The sequence below is a fragment of the Petaurus breviceps genome, unplaced genomic scaffold, assembly GCF_028583685.1.
Source record: "Petaurus breviceps papuanus isolate PSGF00001 unplaced genomic scaffold, PetGlider_PUasm1.0 37, whole genome shotgun sequence".
Classification (NCBI taxonomy): Eukaryota; Metazoa; Chordata; class Mammalia; order Diprotodontia; family Petauridae; genus Petaurus; species Petaurus breviceps.
This window is the reverse complement of record NW_027186296.1, coordinates 59,930,670-59,953,910: the sequence shown is the minus strand read 5'-3', so window position 1 is coordinate 59,953,910 and position 23,241 is coordinate 59,930,670. Positions and strand designations below refer to the sequence as shown.

Here is a 23,241-nt window from a genome sequence, read left to right as displayed (position 1 = left end):
ATAAGCACAGCAGATACAAAGAATGGCAAAAAAAAAAAGTCAGTCCTTTCTTTGAAGGAGTTTACATTCTAATTAGAAAATGTGTAAATAAATATGTACAAACAAGATACATACTGGTAGATGTAAGATAACCTTAGAGGAGAAATTTCCAAGAAGGTTGGGGGGTGGGAGGAGAGATACTTCAAAAGACCTTCTACAGAAGATATAACTCAATCCACAAGGAATTCTAACCTAATAAATGTATCAGGTCATAGAACAAGGGTTCATAACCTGGGTTGTGTGAGCATTAAAAAATATATATTTCAATATAATTAACTTTATAATTGTATATATTTCACCTCATGAATTTAAAAATAGTATTCTGAGAGAGGGTCCATAGGTTTCATGAACATGTCAAAACTGCCCCTTGCACCAAAAAAAGGTTACAGAGCATCTCGTTAGTTAAATTAATTAGGACTGATGTATAGGACAACCCTTCTCCATGTGGATGTCATAACTCCACTTATTAGATTGCAAATGCCTGGAGGGAAGGTATTGAATCTCTTCATCATTGTAGTCCTAGGATATATCACAGTGCCTTGCATATAACAAATTTCATAAATGTTTATTTGAATTTAATGGAATTGGCTGTTTATGTCCCCCATGGAAAATGGGATTTTTTTCACATACCTATGAGTTATGTGCTAAACATCTGCAGAGTCCCATATAATTTTATGTGACTAACTCTTTATTGAATGAGATTAAGAGGATATAGCATTTAGGTACACAGGACTAGATTCATAGAGAAAGAAGATATCTTCCATTCACAGCTACTACTTTTTAACATTTTTTGTAACCTCATAAAATTTCCCCTCTAAGAAATGTCCTAATATCAAACTCTAGCTGAACACAGAAAATGAAGAAATATTCAAATTAGTTTAAGATTGAAGAGGCAATTTATCAGAAGTCCATAAAGAACGCATTCAAGAGCAAACATAATTTCTCTGACACCAATCTAGATTAAAATACTAGTTATTAGGGGTCTATAATAAGTTCCTATTTAAAATTTTATAGTGCATGGGTGATGAAAGTGGTATAGTACAAAAATATACTCTTCCTTCTTTCCTTTATTCTTCCCTTTCCCATCTTTTCCTTTCCTTTATCCCTATCTTCCTTCTATAATCTATTACCATTAAATTTATTTATCTTTTTTATAGGCTATTCAGATCTTTCGTCTCATTGTTTCCACTCTGTGCAACTTTGTGTTCCAGGCAGCTAATTTTATTTTCTTTTTGCTAGTCCTACAGATGATAGATTAAGACAGTTTTCCAGGATATACTCATGGATTTGGAGCAACTTTTGTGACAGACACTGTCTGTGTTGAGTTGGAGAATTCTCTTTACATAGTCATGTGCACTGGTTTATGGGAATCATTGCCAAGGGGAAGCAATAAAAGTGCAAAAAGAAAAAAATGAAAAGATGTATATAAAAATGCTCATCTTCATAAAGAAGGTTAAGCCAGAGAAAGTGGCAGATTCACAGCACAGAAGTTTCCTTTCCTAGTAATGTAGATACATCACGATGCATGAATCACTCATTGTTATTCCTCCAAAGCCAGGGAAATGCCAAAGTTTGAATTATGAATATGTCTACACGATGCTATGGCTGCCATTTATTTTAATACCTAGATTCTGCTAAAAGTTCTATATACATAATGATGCATTTTATGTCTCATTAAACCCATATTTTTATTGAAGCTTTATACCTTGTATGTAGGCATATGGAAATATTCATACAAAGATCTCAAAGCATGTTACATATCTCACAGGGTGGCAGACGTGAATTTCAATTCATCAAAAGGGATTAATCCAATTTAACAAACATTTTCTAATCTACTATGTACAAGGCAAGAATTTCCCCAAATGTCTGCCAAACCTTTCTCTCAGTAGTTACTTTTGGCTCTCCCTAAAGCTGTATTTACACACCAAGGAAAAATGGACATAATAAATTCTTGACATTCCAATGGCCCGGTTTAATTATTTGAAAGCCAATGTCAAGCCCAAGCTCTACCAATTCTTCCTAAGGTCTCATTGTAGAAAGTGTTAAACAGTTGGGAACGCCAAAGATTCTGGGATGGAGTGAAAAAGAGTTATACCTTAGGAATGTCCTAAAGACATTCTAACACTTCCTGACAGAGAGTATACTTGGGGTATTCTTGGGGTTGGTGACACTTCCCCAAGTAGATATTAAAGGCTCATAAGAAGGGAATCATTTTAAGACCATTGTAGTACATCCATGCCAGGATAAAATAATTGTGCTTTGTGGTTCTCTAGCTTTCTGGTTTGTAGTCTAAAGTCTTGGCCTACTTCAACACCTCTAGTTGTATTATATGTCACTAGTACTTGAGATTCTATCTGCCGTTTGTTATCTTGTTGGTTTGAATCTTCTCCCACCAATTCCATACCTGTGTCTTTCCCTCATTTCTGTAATTATAATTGTTCCTGGCAGCTGGTGAATTGACTTCCCCTCAGCCTATAAGTAGGTCTTCCATGCTTCTTAGTTTTCTTTCCATTGCTCATGATGCTCCTTTCAGACAGTTCTAACTTTTTTGCTGTAGCAATGACTCAGGAGGACTTTATTCAGAAAAATTGTGCCTTTCTTTACTAGTGGTCCAAGGTCACATAAGCAAGTCCTACTATGTGGCAAGTGTACTCTTTACCTGTAACTGACTGGCCTAATTTTCTATGCCTTGCCTAATTCACTACTGCTATATATACTGATCCTTGGGCAGTGGGTAGTGTGAGAAAAATAGAATTTTGATCTCCTAATGGCTGGTTTGGTACTAATGACTGTCTAATTTGGCAATATATTGAAATTCAGAGAAGTAACTAAACCTTTGGTCATTTTTTATCTCAGTTTATTTTGTAGTTTTGCCAGTTATTAGACCAATCTTGGAATTAACTCTAATAATACTAATAATTGCTAACATTTTGCATAATACTTGCTATATACCAGGCGCCATGCAAAACACTTTACAAATATCTCATTTGATACTCACAACAAAAACTAGTTTCCTTTCCCATTCAACTAATTTGTTCTAAGTACTTCTGGTAATATTTTCACATCATAAATTCAGAACAAAAGGAGTTATAGTCTTACTCTACCTTACCCTGGTCAAAACACATCAGGACCACTCTGTCAGTTTCCAGAACTGAATTTTTGGAAGAACATTTACAAACTGAATTGCATCCAGAAAAGGGGCACCAGAATGGTGAGGGGACTAGATTGCCTTCAGTATGAGGATTGTTGGAAGAACAAAAGATGTTTAAATTGAAGAGAAGGATTAGGGGAGACTTTATTATTGTTTTCAAATATTTGAGAGGATTTCACATGAATATAATTGTGCCAGTCTGGTCACCCCTAGGGAACAGAACTAGGAACCAAGAGACAAAGCTTCAGAAAAAGCAGATTTAAGTCAAATACAAAGTAAAACTTCCTAACGAAAGTCCTTAGCATTGTCAAATGGTTCAGCATCATAAATTGGTATCATTTTATCAGTGGAAATGAAATTAAAGAACACGTATATCTCCTTTGTCAGTGCATCCTAAGGATATAAGATATTTCCATCTGACTGGCAAATGAAACCTTCCATATGGGTTATTTCTTCCTTTAGTATATGAGTTCTGTGAGAGCAGGGATGGTCTTACTTTTACAGAATAATGACTTTGTTCATTCATTAATTCAATGAGAATTGTCCAAAAGTATAAATGGCTACCTTGGAGTGTTGGATATCTTCACAAAGAAGCTCAATGACCATCAATCAGAAATTCTATACAGGGATTTCCTATGCAGATATAGGTTGGACTATGTGCTTTCTGAAGTCTGCTATACTTCTGAGATTCTGTGATTTCATAGTACATTTTTAGATGAACTTGTAAGGGTCTGATACCCCATTTTTATATTCCTCAAGTTACTTGTTGCACATGAAACAGTGTCCATTTGTTTGTTTTAAGCATATTTGGGTAAACCCATCAAATTGTGTTAACTTGTCCATTTAAGTTCAGAAATAAAGTCTTCTGTTTATTATTATATTATATTATTATATTATTCTGTTTATTATAAAGTCTTCTGTTTATTATAAGTCTTCTGTTTAAGCAACTGAAATGGTGAAAACACAAATCTATCTGAATGATATATGCAAAAAGAAACAAAGTAAAGTCCTTGGCATAAAGGGATTTCTCTCCTATGGACAATTCATTGAAAGAATTAGGAAGGTGTTACATGGAATGAGATGGCATGGATGGGTCATGATTGGAATCAGTGGAGGGAAGACCTAAATCAGTGAGATCCTGGATCCATCTAAGTGTATTTTGTGACATTGACTAATATTTATATAAAATATCTGAATAACCCTCAAAAGGGAATTCACTCAATCAGTGAAATCACAGATGTTAAAAAAAATTAATCCCAGTATAAATTCAATTTTGGTTCAAGGAGGGACTTGGCCATGATATTGCTAGAGGCATGAAATCCCTGATTAGTTCATAGGATCATAGATTGAAAGCTGGAAGAAACCTCAATGACCATTAAATTCAGTCTCCTTGTTTACCCTTCATGAGGAACTGAGGTCCAGGGAGATTAAGTGATATGCCCAAATAGTATTAAGTAGAAGGAGCCAGGATTTAAACTCAGTTCTTTTGACCCTAAATCCAGTATTCTTTTCACTAAGCCCAACTGTCTGCCAAGTTGGTAAAGAATGAGTTATGTATAATTGTGAACAGTTTATCATCTCCCATCTGAGCACACAATCTACCAACCCTAACTCTTTCATGTGAAAATGCTTCCTAAGTGTATTGGGACCATCCATCTCTCATCCTAGAGCTGAATGGCAGTACCAGGACATAGTTTGTGTAGTATTTAAGCTTTATTAGCTTCATACAATATAAGTTACATATACTCTTTTGACATTATTACTTTATCATAATGTATTATTCATTAGATATAGTCATCATACATTAGTCTCAGCATTAATTTACCAATTTATTAATACTATCACCTTGTATAATACCTTTCATCCAGAAACTAAAGTACTTCAAAAACATCTTATTTATCCCAAAAACAAACTTTATATTATTATCTCTATAATATAGATGATGTCCACACACCAGAAAGTTAAAGTTCATAGAGAAAATAAGTAGAGATACCCAGATCAGAACCAGTTCTAGACAGGAATAGAGCTATTCAGGAAAACAAAGAAAGATATACCTTACAGTATGAATGAAAATATAAAACAATTTACCACCACAATCACCTCCTCCCTCAAGAAATTTATCCATACAGATTCATAAAAGGTAATTAAACTATCTACTAAATAGTAGTTAGGAATGGACCTAGGAGTCAAAAACTTCAGTTCTAGGATCCTTGCCCTTAGGACTGCTATCAGTGAGCTAGTTTCAAGAAGGCATTCAATGGCATTGAACCAGTCTGGAAGTGGTGTCCATTCATCAAGCTAGGGAATGATTTTCTAACTTTCAAGAGAGCTGTTCTCACCTGCTTGGTGACTATAACTTAAGCTTTTCTTTATGTCTGAAGGTCTGAGAGGCTGACCAGTGGGAAATGTGCATTTTTTACTCTTTTCCCTTAGAAGAGGAGGGAATGGGCTGTTACTACCAGTCATAGTTGTCTCAGGCAAGATGGCTTCAAGGTTACTGCGGGGTGCCGGGGCACTGGTTGTCCGGGCCTTCAGGGCCTGTGGCCCTACTCGGGTGGCGGCTTAGTCCATGGCAACCAGAGGAGGTATCCCTTATGATGAGGAGCAGGCTACTGGCTTGGAGAGAGAGATTATGATGACCACAAGGAATGATTTGGATCCATACAATATTCTAGCCCCAAAGGCAGCTCCGGGGAATAAGGAGGAGTCCAACCTGGTCCCTTCCATCACTGACAAGCGAATAGCAGGCTGTATCTGTGAAGAGGACAACAGTGCAGTCATCTGGTTTTGGCTTCACAAAGGCGAGACACAGTGTTGCCGTAACTGTGGAACCCATTAGGAGCTGGTACCCCAGCAGTTTAGCCACTGAACTGGTTTACTTGAGATGTGTTATGTTTTCTTCCCTCCAATAAAAGACTAGGTATTTCCCTGGAAGAAGAAGAAGAAGAAGAAGAAGAAGAAGAAGAAGAAGAAGAAGAAATGGGGTTTCAAGTTTACTGCTACAAAATACAGAGTAGTTGATTGACTCCAGGATCACAAAAAGAAAAAGCCTTTAATCCACCTGGATTAACTCTCTCTCAAATCTTATGGATCACTGGTTTCAGCTAAACCAATTTTTAGGACATATTTGAACTGCATGAAGAAAGCTCCTTGTTTAAAGGTCTGTAAGATAATATCCTTTATTTAAGAGGAATAGGCCCTGTAGCAAGTTGGCATGATCCATACAAGTAGAGTGCCTGAGACTGTGGCTTTTTAAAATTTTTGTTTATTTCTTTATTATACCTTTTATTATTTTTCATAGCAAAGGACCCAGTTCAAGATTATACCATTCTAAATGACCTGTACTTTAAATACTTGCTTTATATCAGCTATCCAACAGTAAGAAAAAAAAAATCTAAAACACAGAACCACAGAAATTCCATTCATAATGTAGTATCAACAGCATTAGACTGATGTTATCCCGATCTTGAAGAAACTTCCTTGGGGTTTGACAGATCCCACCATAGTTTTTGGTGTTCCGCTATTTCTGAAGCCTTTACCTCAGCAGAATTCCCCTCACATTTTAGTCTGCTTAACAATCTGAGTTTGTGCCTCATAGCTCTGATTTGGACTACCAGGTAACATCTGATTCAGATTTTAGTTTTATCTAAAAACCAAGTGAAGTAACAAGTCCTACATTTTAGGAAGGGCATAGTCAACTAGGTGGCATAATCAATAGAGCACTGGACCTGGAGTCAGGAAGATCTGAATTCAAATCCAGTGTTAGACACCTTCCATCCTTGTGAGCCTGGGCAAGTTACTTCAGTGCTCTTGGCCTCAGTTTCCCCATATGTAAAATGTGGCTGATAATAATAGCACCTGCTTCCAAAGGATGTTGTGAGAGTAAAATTAAATAACACTTGTAAAGTGCTAAACTTTAAAGTGATATATAAATCCTAGTTGTTTTTAGTATTATCATCATCATCATTTTCATTAGAATGTTTCCAGAGGAGGGCAACTGGAATGATGACAGGCTGCAAGATCTTGCGATAGGAAGTGATTATCACTTGAAGAAACTGAAGATTTGGGGGGAGGAAAGATAACTGTTGACAAATACATGATGTGACATCATGTGGAAGAGGAATCAGATTTTTTTTTTGCTTAACCTCAAAAGGCAGAACCAGGACAAATGGGTAGACATTACAAAGAGGAAAATTTAGGATTGATAGGAAAAGAAACTTCCAAAAAACTAGATCTGGCCCAAAGTAGAATGAACTGTCTCTAAAATGAGTGTGCTATCCCTCAATGGATTTCTTTAAGTAAAGACTGAATGCCAGGGGTGGCTAGGTGGCACAGTGAATAGAGCACCAGCCCTAGAGTCAGGAGGACCTGGGTTCGGATCCGGCCTCAGACACTTAACACAAAAAATAGCTGTGTGACCTTGGGCAAGTCACTTAACCCCAATTGCCCTCCAAAAAGCAAAAAATAATGATAATAAAGGCTGAATGTATATTGTAGGCATATTGTAGAGGGGATTCTTGTGAAGGTTTGGGTTGGACTAGATGTGCTCTGATGCTCTGGGCCCTTGTGGTTTATCAATAGGGACAGTGAAGATGCACTATAAAACTTTCCAAGTCACAGAACCATAATATAAGCTCAAATTTTGCATTTGAAAACAGTATGCAGTTAAAGTAAAGCTAGTTGTTCTCCAAGGTCAACACCCTCATCCCAATACTTACAGAGTAAAACATGTGAAGCATCTAGAATGACTACTCTCACTCCTTAACTTGAAAGTGATAAGTTCAGGACCATGTCATTTAGAATTCTGTAGTATTCACATTCCTGGATTCACTGGATCATAGGAATCATGTAGCCAATCTCTCTTGCTTTATGGTGGAGGAAACAGTCCCAGAGGAAATAAATTACTTGTCTAAGGTAAATTGTACAGAAAATAGCAGAGTTGGGGTTCAAACCCAGGTTTTCTGATTACAAATCCAGTGTCCTTTTATACTTTATCATTTTTTTTGTTATAAATTAGGCTGCCTGCTATATAGGAGGGTTTTGAGGAAAGAGTTGATAAAACATAAAGCTCTGTGTAAATAATAGCATAAGAATAACAATAACAATATCTTACATTTACATAAAACTTCCAAGTTTACAAAACTTTTTTTTCCCCTTATAACTATACTAAGAAATAAGTGTGAGTAGGAATTCTTGTGACTGGAATAAATTCAGAGGGAGAGGGAGGACCGTACATTGGAATACTATGCTGCGAGTACAGTGGTATTTCTGTGACACATCACTAGTCTCCAATACATAACTGCCTCATCCCCAGGGAGAATTAAAGAAGTGTTTGAAGGGGAAGGAGGGACACCAGAGAGGAGTTTGATAACAGCGGGTCCATGGGAATGGTGGCCCCAGAGCCAGGCAAAGGAATAGGGTTAATGCTACTGTAGTATGGGCCAACCAAAGACCACATGGGGATTGCCACGTTAGCACCTTAGAACAATTTTCCAGTTGCCCCACCCTAGTTCTGAGTAGAACTACTACTACCATGTTGCCTTTACTGGCATATCACATAGACATTATAAATCGTAATATAGCAGAGCTCACTTTAAATTTGGGTTTTCACAATACCAAAAATTATTAGTTAGGAAATTCTTCAAGAAGAATAACATCCAGATGAATTATGGAACATTGCCGCATAGTGGAAAGATTACTGGCTTAGAGTCAAAAGTCCAGGGTATGAATTCTAGCTCTACTGTATGACTTTAGACAAATCATTTAACCTTTCAGTGCCTCAGTTTTCTTCTCCCAGAAGTGAAGGCATTGTAGCAGATACCTGAGGCCCATTCCAGGTCTGACATTCTGTGATTCCATGATATTGTGGCTGCTTTAAAACTACAGAAACTACCTCTGCCTAGGAATATAAAAGGATGGGAGATTTATCATTCTTCCCTGGCCCTTGTGAGAGGGCCAGGTTTTATTTCATTGAACAAGCAAGAGATAGAACTGAGACACAGTGATTAGCCAATATGGGAAATAAAAGTCTTCTATTAGAAACAGAAGATCAGGGGTGGCTAGGTGGTGCAATGAATAGAGCACCAGCTCTGGAGTCAGGAGCACCTGAGTTCAAATCCCACCTCAGACACTTGACACTTACTAGCCATGTGACTTTGTGCAAGTCACTCAACCCCAGTTGCCCTGCCTGCCTCCCTCCAAAAAAGAAATAGATCACACTCAACATGGCCACACATAAGCAATTGTCACTGCCCCTCTATTACTACTTAGACAGAATACGAGATAAGATCTTTCTAGATAGAGAAGTCACCTCTTCTCTCTCAAACAGCTAAGTAAGAGGAACAAACACTACCAGAAGGCTCTGCCTAATTTCCCCTTTTCAATAAACAGTTTCTGTGGCCCATTGCTCGTTGTGATCTATTGCTAAGGGTTGGTGAACATTTACATAATCACCACCTTTCTTATTTCTGGCACTCCTTTGTGTGAAGCACTTTAGGATATGGTAACAAAGAAAATGCCTACAGAAAGTTTTTATGGCCTTTTTTCCCTTTTAAATAAGCATACTTCCTGCCCAGAATATCTACTTTAAAAAATCTTGATTGTAATTCATTGAGAAGCATCTTGGGGTAGTGGATGTGGAGCTAGTCTTGGAATCAGTTAAAATCTTGCCTCAGACTCTTATTTACTTACTGGGATAGGACTCTGGCAAAGCAAGGCAGTAAGCATTTATTAAGTGTTTACTATATGCCAGGCACTTTGCTAAACAATGAGGATACAAATATGAGCTAAAAGACAGCCTCAACCCCCAAGGAACTACAATCTAACTTGAAACCAGTTAAAATCTTTTCTTAGACACTAACTGGTGTATGGCCCTGGTAAGGGAAGGCAAGGAAACACACATTTATTAAATGCTTACAATATTCCAGGCACTTCTAAACACTCAGAATATAAATATAAAGAGGAAGGGAGGGAGGGAGAGGTAGAGGGACAGGGAGACAGAGAGACACAGAGAGAGAGAGAGAGAGAGAGAGAGAGAGAGAGAGAGAGAGAGAGAGAGAGAGAGAGAGAGAGAGAGAGAGAGAACTCTTACCTTCATGAGCTACAATCTCATAGGGAAGACAATGAACAAAAGGGAGCTAAAAAATGTGGAGAATGGGGAGATTGAAGGTACCCAACATGAAGGAATGATGTTGAAGTCTGGAAAGTGAGAAGCACAGTCAGAATAGGAATTAAAGTTCCCTGGCTTGGGCCCCTCTTCAAAATGGAAGCCTTGGAAGGAACTCACCAATGGGAGAAGGGAGTAAGCATAGGCAAAGGATGTATCAGGGTGAGAAAGTTAACAGGTTGATAGATGGTCAAAAGTGAGACTACAGATGAAGCATGTTTTGGAAGTTTGGAAAGCTAAGGGCACAAACAGGAGGAAAGTATCTTTTAACACATGACTCAATGATTTTTGGAATCCTTTCCAACTCTAGACCCCAAAATTGTTGGCCATTGAATTCAAGTACTGCCACTGCCTCCAATGCCAATAGCTTGTGCTGCTACCACCAAACTCTGCACCACTTTCATAGCCAACCCACACTTTAATGTCTGTAGCCCTTTCTCTGTCCTGATCAGCTACCCTGAGATGAAAAAATAACTCACAGGGAATTTTTAATGATTATCCTACTCAGAATTCAGTTGGAGTTGCTTTTTAAAGTTGTTTAGAGGGGTGTGTTGAGAGAACAGCAAAAATGCTCACCTCACTCTTTCATCTTGACTCTGTGCCCTTAACGCATCCTCTTTAACCATACTGAATCTTTGTTTAGAAGATGATAGTCCAGTGGTGCTCAAAAGGAGTGTCATGACTTTTGCTGAGATGTGCCACAAATTATATGGAACTTTCACTTGCCATTGGATTCCTAAGTCCTCCCTCCCAACTCTCCTATTGTGTGCCAGGATTCCTTCTGGCAAAGGACAATGGGGTGCCCTAAACAAAAAAATGTTTGAGGACCTCTGTTAATTAAATAACCAAAGTTATGGAGCGGTAAGAACCCTATTGATTGATACTGTGGTACTTGTGTTAGATTAAGTTAGCTCACATTTAACACCCTGAAGCTGTTATTAAATACTCTCATGTTCATTGTGCAGAAGCTCATGTACTAAAAGAAACATTAGTAATGTAAACTTGCACAGAGGAAGCTATAATTCCAAATGTATGCATGTAATATCTATGCACACATATGATATATAAATAATATTATCTCTATATAAGGTATGTTTCTATGTAATTATGTATGTATTATATATGTATATTGCCTGGCACATAGAAGGAACATAATGAATGCTTGTAGACTTGACACAAAGCGAAAAAGACCCATGAAGGAATATTCTACTTAATGTCATTAAGTGATTTTGAAATAATGACATTAGATGATGTCACAAGGTAGCTATGTTCCATAGTAATAATGATATTAATAAACAATTGACCAATTGAGTAGGATTTCAAATATTGAATATCTGATAATGTAATTTGTGGGTATTATTAATTGAATCTTTTTATGGGATTAGAAAATAATAATATTAAATATTGGAATAGAACAATGACAAGACCATGTAATGATTTATATTGATAATTATACATGTAAAACTATGTATAGCACATACAAGTACACAGAAAAAAATGAACCCATTATGGATAGTGTTGATCTGACTGATCGAATTTCATGATCAAGATTATTATCATTTTTTAACCCAAGACAGACACATTCTATAAGCTATAAAAGATAGCCAGGTATTAGCTACAAAGACTCTATTTTCAGAGATTTTATGGGTCTCTGATGTGTACAATGACTTCACGTCAGATGGAGCCATCTGTAAGGAAGATGAAATATATATACATTTTTTCTGATTTAAAAAAAGATATTTGTACACTTTGACATTTCTCTAACCCAACTTGTTATCTTTTTCAATGACCACATATGCTATAATAGTCTAGATCAAGGACTTCAAATAGCTCCAGATTTTGTGCTCTGTTGAACCATCTGCTGAGATTAGGTTAGAGAATCATCATGAGTCACCTTAAAATCAAGAAGCATTGAAGACAAACAACCTGGCATCTTAATGAGAGCCATGTTCTGACTGGAACTTATATCATGACAAGGTTCTGTCTTTCTGGGTGTTCCTGATTCAACTGAAAAACAAATGAAAGCTTTCAATTTGGCCTTAGCTCATTCTCCGTCATCTACTAATTAAGATCTTTGAGCAAGCTGTTTAAGCTTTCTGGGCCCCAGTTTCTTCATGTGTAAAATGAGAGGGTTGCACATGATGATTTGAAAGAAGATTTCTTTCTGCTTTATTATTCCATGATGTCAAGGTTAGAGATTTAGGCCTCTGGGCAATTCCCTAGCTGCTGCTCATTAAAACCATGGTATTATGTGTCTTATCTGCTTTTATTAGGCATCTTATTCCATTTAACTATTATTTACTATCTACTGTATCTGATGTGCAGCAGTATAAATGATGGAGATTAAAGGTCATAGGATCCAGAAGGGTCCTTAGAAGCTGTCTGGTTCAACCTTCTTATTTTACAGTTGAGTAAATCAAGGACCAGGAAAGTTAAATAACACAGATATTAAGTGTCAGAGGAAAGATTTGAACCCAGGGCTTTTTATTTCAGAGTTTGAGCTCTTAGAAACCATTTCATTTTTATGTGATTGCATTTTTCTTTTGCGGGGAGATAAGAATGAAGGGGACACAAATTCCTGTAATTCCCAGAGACACAGAAACTAATATTCAACAAAAAGTTTAAAAAATTTTTTTTTGCTTATTGTTTCTTAATACTCCCAGAAACTGATGATGGCCATCATTTGGCTCCTCTCATAGCATCTACTTTGTGATAGTGCAAAGATGGATGTCATGCTCTCAAGATGGGGTCTGAATACTTAGCTTGATTAGAGCATTGTGATGATGAAGTCAAAATCTCCCCATTTGGGTTCGTTGACTCCAATCTCTTCTAATATTCTACACTAATCCCCGTCCTGGGTAGCCGTCTTGTTGAATACTCCCTTGGGAAGCACAGGGTAAAAGAGTGTGAGGGAGAACAGTTCAGAGTCATTGCCATGAAGGAAAAACAACTCTAGCCTTTTATTCAAGGCCAATTTGGTTCCACTCTGACTTTCACTTACATCAGTCATGTCAAACTCAAATAGAAACAATGCCACTAATCCATTCCTAAGGCTCTCCAGGACACATATTGACTTAGCATAGAGATGTGATGCTATCTATATTTTAATTTTTTTTAATTTCTTTTGTTAAATAATTCACAATTACATTAAAATCAGGTTCAGCACCACTCAGAAGCATTGTGGGTCACATCTGCAGAAGCCTTTAGTTCCTTTCACACACTCCAAAAAGGACTACTCACTGACCTATCATCTTGTCTTATTGTCTCTCACCTCTTTGCCCCTTCTCATGCAACCTCACGTTACTGGAATGGACTCCCTTCTCTTTTCCTTCTGTTGAAGGGACTAGGGGTAGGGGTATGGATGGGAGAGGGAACAAGCACTTATTAAGTGCCTGCTATATGCCTGGTACTGTGCTAAGTCCTTTACAAATACCATCTCATTTGATCCTAACAACAACCCTGGGAGGTGGGTGATAATATTGCTCCCTTTCTATACTTAAGGAAACTGAGGCAGACAATGGTTAAGTGATTTGCCCAGGATCACATAGCTAGTAAATGTCTAAGGTCACTCCAGACTCCAGATCAGTGCTCTGATCCATGGAGCCTTCAAGGCCTGGCTCAGGTAACATCAATTCTTTATTCTCCCCAGATGGAAATATTCTCCCTCATTCTTCCTCCCATACAACTTTAGACCTCTCCTTTGTATGTCACATATTTTTCTTCGGAGTTAGATTGTGTAATTTTGTAAATTGTGTAAATTATTGTCTAATTATCTCATCTCCCCTGTTAATTTGCAAGTTCCTTAACTACTTTCATATTTATCTCCCTGGGACCTAGCATAGTATATGTATTTCATAACTGTTTGAATGAAATTGAATTGCAAATGATAGAGGGGAAGTAGCCCTGAATTTTCATATAAAGGACACCACATTATTGCTGCGGTTCTATACTGTAGGTTGTACATCGCTTTGGGACCCTGACACTTCATCCCTATCAAATAACTAAACACTTAGATTATTGCAGTACAGCCTTGCCAATAAATAATTTGAAAAATTCCCAGGACACTAAAATGGTTTTCACTTGTCTACCTTCCTATAAGGAGGGTAATTGAGAGCAAAGGTAGCAAAATCAGGAATCTTTATGCCCATCATTCTTTCTTCTTTATGTTCACACATAAATCAATTCTTTATCTGGATATGTGAGTGAGGAACTAGCCCATCCTAACTTTAAGAAATAGAGTAACATTATATGCTTTCCATTGAATCATTCTTTGTAGTCAGACATAGCTTCAAGCTGGAGCATTCTTTGGCTCCATGAAGAATCCCTAAAGCAAGCAGTTTGAAATACTTTGTAAGAGTTTGGGGATGAGGAGACAGAAGAGAAACAGTCTCTGACTTTGAGGAGCTTACATTCTATTGTTGGGGTGGGGGCAGGATAGAAAATTAAATCCAAGATAACTTAAGGGAAAGAGTGCTAATAACTGGGGAATTACGGGAAGGCTTTGGATGAGCGATAGGAAATGACATCCTCAATTTTGAAAGATGCTAGGGACTCATTGACTTAGAAATGAGAAGGGTTCATATTCCAGGCATCTGGGACAAGCTGTGCAAAGACATTGAAATAGATGGGAGATAGGAGAAATTATACTGGAAAGGTAGTTGGAAGACAGATGGTCAAGTGTTTTAAATGCCAACCCAAGAAGTCTGTACTTAATGCTAGAGTCACTAGGGAGCCATGGAAAGTGTTTTGTTTTGTAACAGAGGAGTGACTTAGGTTTAAGAATTTTAATTTGGCAGCTATGTGAAGGAGGGGTTGGAAAGCTAAGAGCCTATCAGCAGAGAGTGTAATGAAGAGTTGATTTCAAGAGGGCAGATTAAAGGCAATCAGATGGGTTGGGGCAGCTAGGTGGCACAGTAAATAGAGCACTGGCCCTGGAGTCAGGAAGACCTGAATTCAAATCCGGCCTCAGACACTTAACACAAAAACTAGCCTTGTGACCTTGGGAAAGTTACTTAACCCCAATTGCCCTGCCTTCCCCGCCTCCAAAAAAAAAAAAAAAAAGCAAAGATAAATAAATAAATAAATAAAGGCAATCAGGGCTTAAACTGCAGCAGTGGCTATATAAATTGAGAAAGGAGAAGAGATGTTCAAAAGGTAGAATCCATGGGTTTTGACAACTGATTGATTATGGGGACTTAGAAAATTGAGAAGTTCAAGAACAACACTGAAGTTGTGAATCTGGTGACTGGATAGCATCAGAGAATTAAGAGATTTTGAAGGAGGCATAGATTTAGAGAAGAAGATAGTTGTGCTCTGGATCTTTTGAGTTTATCATAAAAATAAGATATTCATGTAGAAATATTCAAGGTGATGCAAATCTATAGATTAGAAAAAAGAATAGGCCTACTGTATATATATGTGTGTGTGTATATGTTGTGTATTTGTATATATGTATATTTACATACATATATACATACATACATATGTGTGTATGTATATAGTTTTAGGAGTAAACAAAAGATGATGCTTGAACTTATGGCATCTGATGGGGTCCATGAGTAAGAGAGTAAAGGAAAAAGAAAAGCTAGGCCAGGACAAAACTCTGGAAAATAAATTCATTTAGTAGACTGGGGTTAGATGAAAACCCATCAAATGAAACTTAGAAAGATTAATCAGAAAGGTAAGAAAACAATCAGAAGAGAAGAAAGCATTGTCATAGTATTCAGGAGGAGAAAGTGCTCAATACTATAAAAGTCTTCAGGGATAAAAAGCAGGAAAGAGTCATTTGATTTAATAGGCAAGAAATTGGTAGTAATCATAGAAAGAGCAAGGCCAGTCAAATAGTGGCAGACTGAGGGTAAAGAAGTAAGTCTGATGTGATAAAATAATAAGTGTAAACTACAGTTAAATGCCCTACTTTTTTACCTTTAGAATTAAATGTGACCAAAATCACTGACTATTGGGCCTAAAATATACAAGATTTTGAGATTGTCCAGATTGTCCAGAAAGGTATTCTCACTATCCCAGGCCTTCTCAGCTACAATATGGTTTTACTGGTATGGCAGCGGCCCCTGCATTCATACCTAATGCTGCTACCTCTGTCAAGTTCATTATAATCAAGTTGAGTCAAACCAGAAATGAAGCGGGGAAGGGAAGAGGGATGTGGTAAGGGTCATAACGGTAGTCCAACCACACAACCTAGAGAGGCAAGTCAGCAAGTTCCTTTAATGGCCCCACCCTTGCCCCATATATACCGCATGTTATAAAAGTCTTGGTGTGGTTTTGAACTTTAAGTACTAAGATCTTTTTGGAACACCTTGTAATTGATTCATTCTTTGCAAGCTACCATTTATATAGAACTTTTTGTAAAGATTGCTACAATTATAATCTCATTTTATCCTCACAGCAACCCGAGAAGGTATATGCTAATTTTATCCCTATTTTGCAGATGAGGAAACTGAGGCAGAAAGAGGTTAAGTAACTTGCCTAGAGTCACACAGCCAATAACATCTGAGATAAGACTTGAACTCAGGTCATCCTGACTCAAGATCTAGTGCTCTTTACCACCTAGCTGTCTTTGTTTCTCTCGAAAGACCTAAAAGATTTTTTTTTTTAACAGAACTTGACTTGTATTAAGATTCCAGGGATGTTCTCTGTAATGCTCTTTGATTTAAATGTGGATGCTTGATGGTTTCCCAAACCAAACCCAGAGGCTGACTCAGTGAAGCACAAAATGTGGGAGTACTCACAGTTCTTGATGTAGACTGGGGTCTTCAGTGACTTAGGGTCACTGAAAAGGAAAATCAGATGAGTTAGAGAAATGTCAAAGGGTACAGATGTCATCTAAAAGGTATGAGTGTGTGTATGCATGTGTGCAGATAGATATGCATATTTCATGTACAACAGCTTCTTTTAAATATATGCTGTATATTTATGCATATTTATATATAATATAGATGTATGTACTAATTATTAATAGCTATTATTTGGGTCTTCATATAGAAGATAGGCTGATCACTATCCTGTGGTAGAAAAATGATTATAACTTCTTTATACCCACAAAAAACAAATATTAATAGGAACATAGATTTTAATTCGTATGACCACTACCATAATTCAGCAGGGTTGTCACAGATATGCCTGTGGTAGAGGTCTCTTTTAAACATGTTTCTTCAATAGCCTTCACACTGTGGATGTATGAGTGTTAGAAAACAAGGGGGAAATGGTGGGTGTGTGGGGGTGGATGGGTGTGGGTGGAGTCCCAAAAGTCTTAGTGCTACTATAAGGTTGAATATCTTAAAATGGCACTAACAAATTTTGGGAAGGAAGGAAAATTAGAATTTATTAAGCATGTACTAGCATTGTGCTAAGTGCTTTATAGATGTTATCTCATTTTATTCTTGTGATAACTCTGAGACGTAGATTCTATTATTATGCCCATTTAGCAGTTGAGGAAACTGAGGCAGAGAGGTTAAGTGACAGCTAGTATGTATCTATTAGTCATGCTGGAAACAGGGCTGGAGAATATGGATTAATCAGAAAACTTATCCTTGTTATAGATTAAAAATGTTTAAAGCCCACTCAGTGCACTTATAACATCATCCTCAAATATGAGGGACAACTGTTCTATGTGATCTAAAGATAATGTGGATAAAGCCTAATGGTTTGACTGAGTCATATTTTCTCCAAACCCTAATTGTTAAGGAAATGAAAGAGTGTATGTGTTTACAATGCCTCATACAGCATGGTACTAAAGAAAATGACAAAGGTCTCTAGGATTCATGATGAGAGGAGAGCACCCCATTAATATCACTGACCCTTCAGTACCAGGAATGGTTAACTTCAGAGCACCCCATTAATATCACTGACCCTTCAGTACCAGGAATGATTAACCTCAGAGGTAATAATGGAAGTAGAGAAGTCCTGAGATTTAATAAGAATCTATTTTCAAGCCTTTGGATTTCTTATCCACGCAGCAAGGGATGGGTAGTTTCTTGCTATCTTGTCAGGCACTATCTTCATCTAGAGGGGAAAAGAAGAAAAAATTATGGAACAGGAGAAAATACAAATAATTGACTAAAGGAAAAGAGGTAGAATGATAACTTCAAAGAGGCTCTTTTAAGAAAAATCCTGCCATTTACAAAATGGACACATACAACCAGACAGCAGCTTAACAACCAAACCTATCACAAATTGTAAGCTATAAGATTTCTTATCACATGCACAACCCAGCGAAAAAAATGTTTTCCCAAGATGAGTAGCTATTATGCTGTTTCATAAAAAAAGAAAATTCTTCTATTAATTAGACTTTGAGGAGAAAACAAGATGGTACCCCCAGATTATTCTGAATGGGATAGGAACTCTGATGTTAAAGACGCTTATTTTTCAAACATATTTTTCAAAAAGATTCATAAGATTAGGTCCAGTTACTCTCAGGACAATTATATATTTCTGGCAACTATTAGGAGGCTTACAAGGAGCCACGAATATCTTACTGGTAAAATCAGATAACAATCAATACAAATGTGATTGAAAACTGTTTAATATCATGTCCTAGCATAGAGGCATTTGTTTCTTACTCTTCACCAAGGAAGAAATGGCACAACAAAAATTCAATAAAGCAAAATAATAACTCACATCTGTAAGTTCTTTACAACCTTATGAGGTAGTTATTGCTGTACATGATCCCCAATGTACAGATGAAGAAACTGAGGTCCCACAAGGTGATGCAATTTGTCCAGGGTATGAGAAAGAATTTGGACCCATGTCTCTTGACTTCAGTTCTATCACTTTTTCCATTATACCAACTGTGATTCTTCATAATGGAATTTGACATTGGAAAATGACACATACATTATACCAAACAGTGTAATAAAAATATTTTCAAGCTAAAAGTTGGGATAACTGATCTGACAGTGGATATCCATTTTGAAAAGTCTCATTAAAACATATTGTGGGGGGCAGCTAGGTGGTGCAGTGAATAGAGCACCAGCCCTGAAGTCAGAAGGACCAGAGTTCAAATTGGGCTTCAGACACTTGACACACTGTATGACCTTGAGCAAGTCACTTAACCCCAACTGCCTTGCCTTCCCCCCTCCAAAAAATGTGATTTTAATGCCCTCAGAAAATCTGGGATGGGGAGGTATGGTCAGTCAGTGGTCACCATAGCTAACATGAATGAATATGAATGAATGTAGATGTCATAAGGAAGAAGGTACAGAGATTTGCCCATTTTTTTTAAAAAAAGGATAAATATCTGCCTATGCCATAGAAACTCAGCAGACCTCCTCATTCCCTGTCATCCCAGCCTCTAGACCCCAAAACAGCAAAAGGTACGAGGGATAGAGCAATTAAAGGATTCCCATGAAAGACAAGCAAAATGTCAGATGATATTAAATTACTTGCCAACCACAAGATCTTCATTAGGTTTACTGCTTTCTCTGCATAAAATAAAGCTCTGGGCACTAGAGATACTGCATGGCTTAGTGATTATTTTCATGATGGTATTATGAGCTAAGTTTTTTTTTTCCTCCAAGCCTACCTCCCACCACCATGGAGTTTGGTTTTGTTTTATTTTTTTTCTACAATCGAGTTAAGCAGAAGGACTTTGGAGTGGTGTTCTTACACTACATGATATTGAACATGACCTAAAAACCTTAGCTAGACTGTCAAGTGGTTATGAAAGCTCTCAGAACTGTATTCACTGCCCATAAAACTAGAGTCAATAAAACATCCCTTCATACCCACCTCTGTTCAGTTGCTCTAGTGAGAATGTTTACAGAGACCAGAATGCCATTCCTCTATGAATCAACATTTAACTTTCATAAACAAATATCAGAATTTTACCTTAAATTCAGATGAAGATTATCACTTCTGAAAGCATGCTGTAAAATACTAGAATAGGCAAAGGAAGTCAGGTAGCATGGATCCACTTGCATGTCTTTGGATAGAAACATATCTTAAACCATCTTTATTGACCATCATAAAGGAGATTCAATAATTCCCCATCACAACATATTTTGATATTTAATAGTCCTTACCTAAAAATGGCCAAAAAATTCCACTTCGAATCTCAAATATATCCTAGTTGAAAATTCTTTCACTCAGAAATTTTTCAATATAATTTTACTATTATTCAGATCTTAATAAATAAGAATAACTGATCCCTATGATGAAAAACAGATAAGGACTCCAACAAACAAAAACATAACCTTTAAAAAAAAGAGCCCAGTCAGAAACAAACATAGAACATAATTTGGAGTCAGCATGTAAAGAGACACACTTTGGGTTGTATGTATGATTGTCCACTTTCCCATTCATTTTGAATGCCTGGTTGACTTCTTCAAAGGATAAATTTATGTAAGGCAGGACATTTAAATAGAGGGGTCTGTAGTTGGAAGGCAAAAAGAAAAGAAAAATATGCCTCTTGAGAGCATAGCATCAGAAACATTATTACCCCAACATTACCATTTCCTTCCAGATCTGTACTTTTAAATTACTTTTATATTTTATTGTTATTGTGTTCAGTGGATTGTACATGCCTGGGGCTGTGCAAGCACAGGAAGTAAGCCAGATCTATTAGATGCTATTATCAAATGAAAAAAGATTTAATGGGTAAGGAAAAGAGAAATGCATCTCCCTCCTACATTGTCTGCTGATCCCTCCTCTGTCTACCAAAAAGGAATATCAGTATTCAAAACCCCAATCAATAGGCATCCACTGAGTATTTCCTGCATAGTGCCCCAGAAGCATAGCATTGCAGTTATGTTGGACTTAAGTAAGGAAAACATGAATACTAAAGGCATCCCTCTCACATCAAATATCTATGTGCCTGTGGTCAGATCATAACTTATCCTTGATGAACTTCAGTTTTCTCAATCTACATTCCTTGATATGATCCTCCTGCCAAATGCAATGGTGATAATACTATTTCTCTTTTGTGTGTCACGAATTCTAAATTTTTCAACCCCCCCATTTAAAATCAGCCCCCTCCCTATCCTGTTTGCAATCTCACTTTGGCCTTGGCAAATTATGGATGACTGAAGAACTGAATCATAAAAAAGAGGAAAGGAAAAAAAAGCCTGTTGTTCTCCAAAGAAACAAACCCTTCTGAAGCACTCAGTTGTGGTCCCTGGGAGCTTACTGCCCCAGCATCATACTCCATCCCCAAAGCAGTGCAATATGGCCATTCTCCCTTCTCCACTCCCCAAACCCATCCAGGTCTCTTCCCTCCTACCTCTTTACTCCATTATTGTGATTATATTATTCTTTTGCCATGCCCCTACTGGCTGTAAGACCAAAATTATGTCTTCCTTGAGTAAGAAAATCAGACTCTTAACTTACTGTAGTAGAAATAGCATTTACTGCATTTGAAGTCAGAGTAAGCTTTTATGCTGTTTCTGCCACTTACTTATGTGTGTGACCTGGGATAGGTCATAACCTCTGTGTTGGTTTCTTTATCTGTAAAGGGTCGTCATCATCATCATCACCATCAACATCAAGAAAAACAATACCTAGGACTCATAAAATATTTTTAAGGGTTGCAAAATGTCCTACATATATTATCTCATTTGATGTTCACATCAGCCTTGTGACATGGGTGCTATTATTATCCCCATTTTATAGAAGAGGAAATTGAGACTGAGCAAGATTAAATGATTTGATCAGGGTTATAAAGTTAGTAAGCATGTGAGCTAGGATTAGAACTCAGTGCTTCCTGACTCAAGTCCAACACTATCCACTCTTCCCACCTAAATGATGGCCAAAGTCCCTCCCATAATTTTATGGTTTTCTTCTTATAAACAGAAACTTTACTCTTTGATGAAACAGTAAGTTCTCTTCTCTGAAAAGCTATTTTTAGAGAACTCAAATCTTGTATACAAGAGGTACTTTTGTTCTTGTTATTATTGTTGTCTTAATAGAAATTTCTACAACATTAAGAGGGCAAGTATGTGCATTCTGGGAGGGACTAATACTTTCTAGAGAGTCCCCTTGGGTAGTTGCTTCTTACTTGGAAGTGATTTTGCTAATTGTGCAAGATGTTTCATCAGAGAAGCATTGTCCCCATTGTTGTGATATTTCAGCTCAATACTTTTCTCCTTCCTCTTTTGTACTTCTCTTCCTGGGCTATCAGGAGATGACATGGCCAGGAGACTAGACTAGAAGACTCTGCATGATTGAGAGATATGAGGACTCTGTGGGGTTGGTTTCATTACTTATAAAAAAGAAAGAAATGAGAGAGCCTGTTGACTCATTTCTGTGAAATGCCTTAATCTTTTTGGAGGAAAATGTTCTCTCAATAGCACAGTGGCAATAATGTCCTTTTGCCCACAGAGATGATTCTCCTGACAGCATTATCTCTGTAGAGTTGGAGGCATGCCTAAACTTAACTGTTCAATTCAGCAAATGTTTATTTGGATGAGTTGTGAGAGTTGTAACTAGGGATTTTTGCACCTAGGGCAACCATCACCAACTATGCCCAGACAAATGTCTCAAAAGACATTCTCAGCTGTCTTTGAAGGTTTGGGAGTTACGAAGAGATGCCATCCCATATCAGGAGACATAAACCCTGAGACACTCACTGAATCTAGGCTGCTGCTAAGAGACAGGCTACAAGAGAGAAGGAGGGTGGGGTAAGAGAGGAGTTCAGTCTAGCAACTGAAAGGGCCCAGCCTGCTTTGAGTGCCCCGGGGGAAAGCTCCTTTGGCCCTACTCTATCAACCAATCAATCAGCATTTATTAAAGAAATACCTGCTTTGTGCCAGGCACCGTGCTAGTCACTAGAGAAGGCAAAAATGAAAGTCAGCCCTCATTACAGAGCACTGTCTCATACAATGTCCTTCCCATCAAGTGCAAGGGAGCTGACAACATGGAAACGAATCATTTG

The 23,241-nt window shown here is 37.4% G+C and overlaps 1 protein-coding gene and 1 pseudogene across 2 annotated transcripts in view; both read left to right on the top strand.

Annotated features, from left to right (window-relative positions):
* The window catches only part of SLCO3A1 (solute carrier organic anion transporter family member 3A1), a 355,744-nt gene that overhangs the window by 158,045 nt on the left and 174,458 nt on the right, over positions 1–23,241 (top strand). The gene's annotated exons all lie outside the window — the stretch shown is intronic.
* LOC138169239 (cytochrome c oxidase subunit 5B, mitochondrial pseudogene) overlaps positions 1–23,241 on the top strand; it is a 64,525-nt pseudogene that overhangs the window by 23,456 nt on the left and 17,828 nt on the right.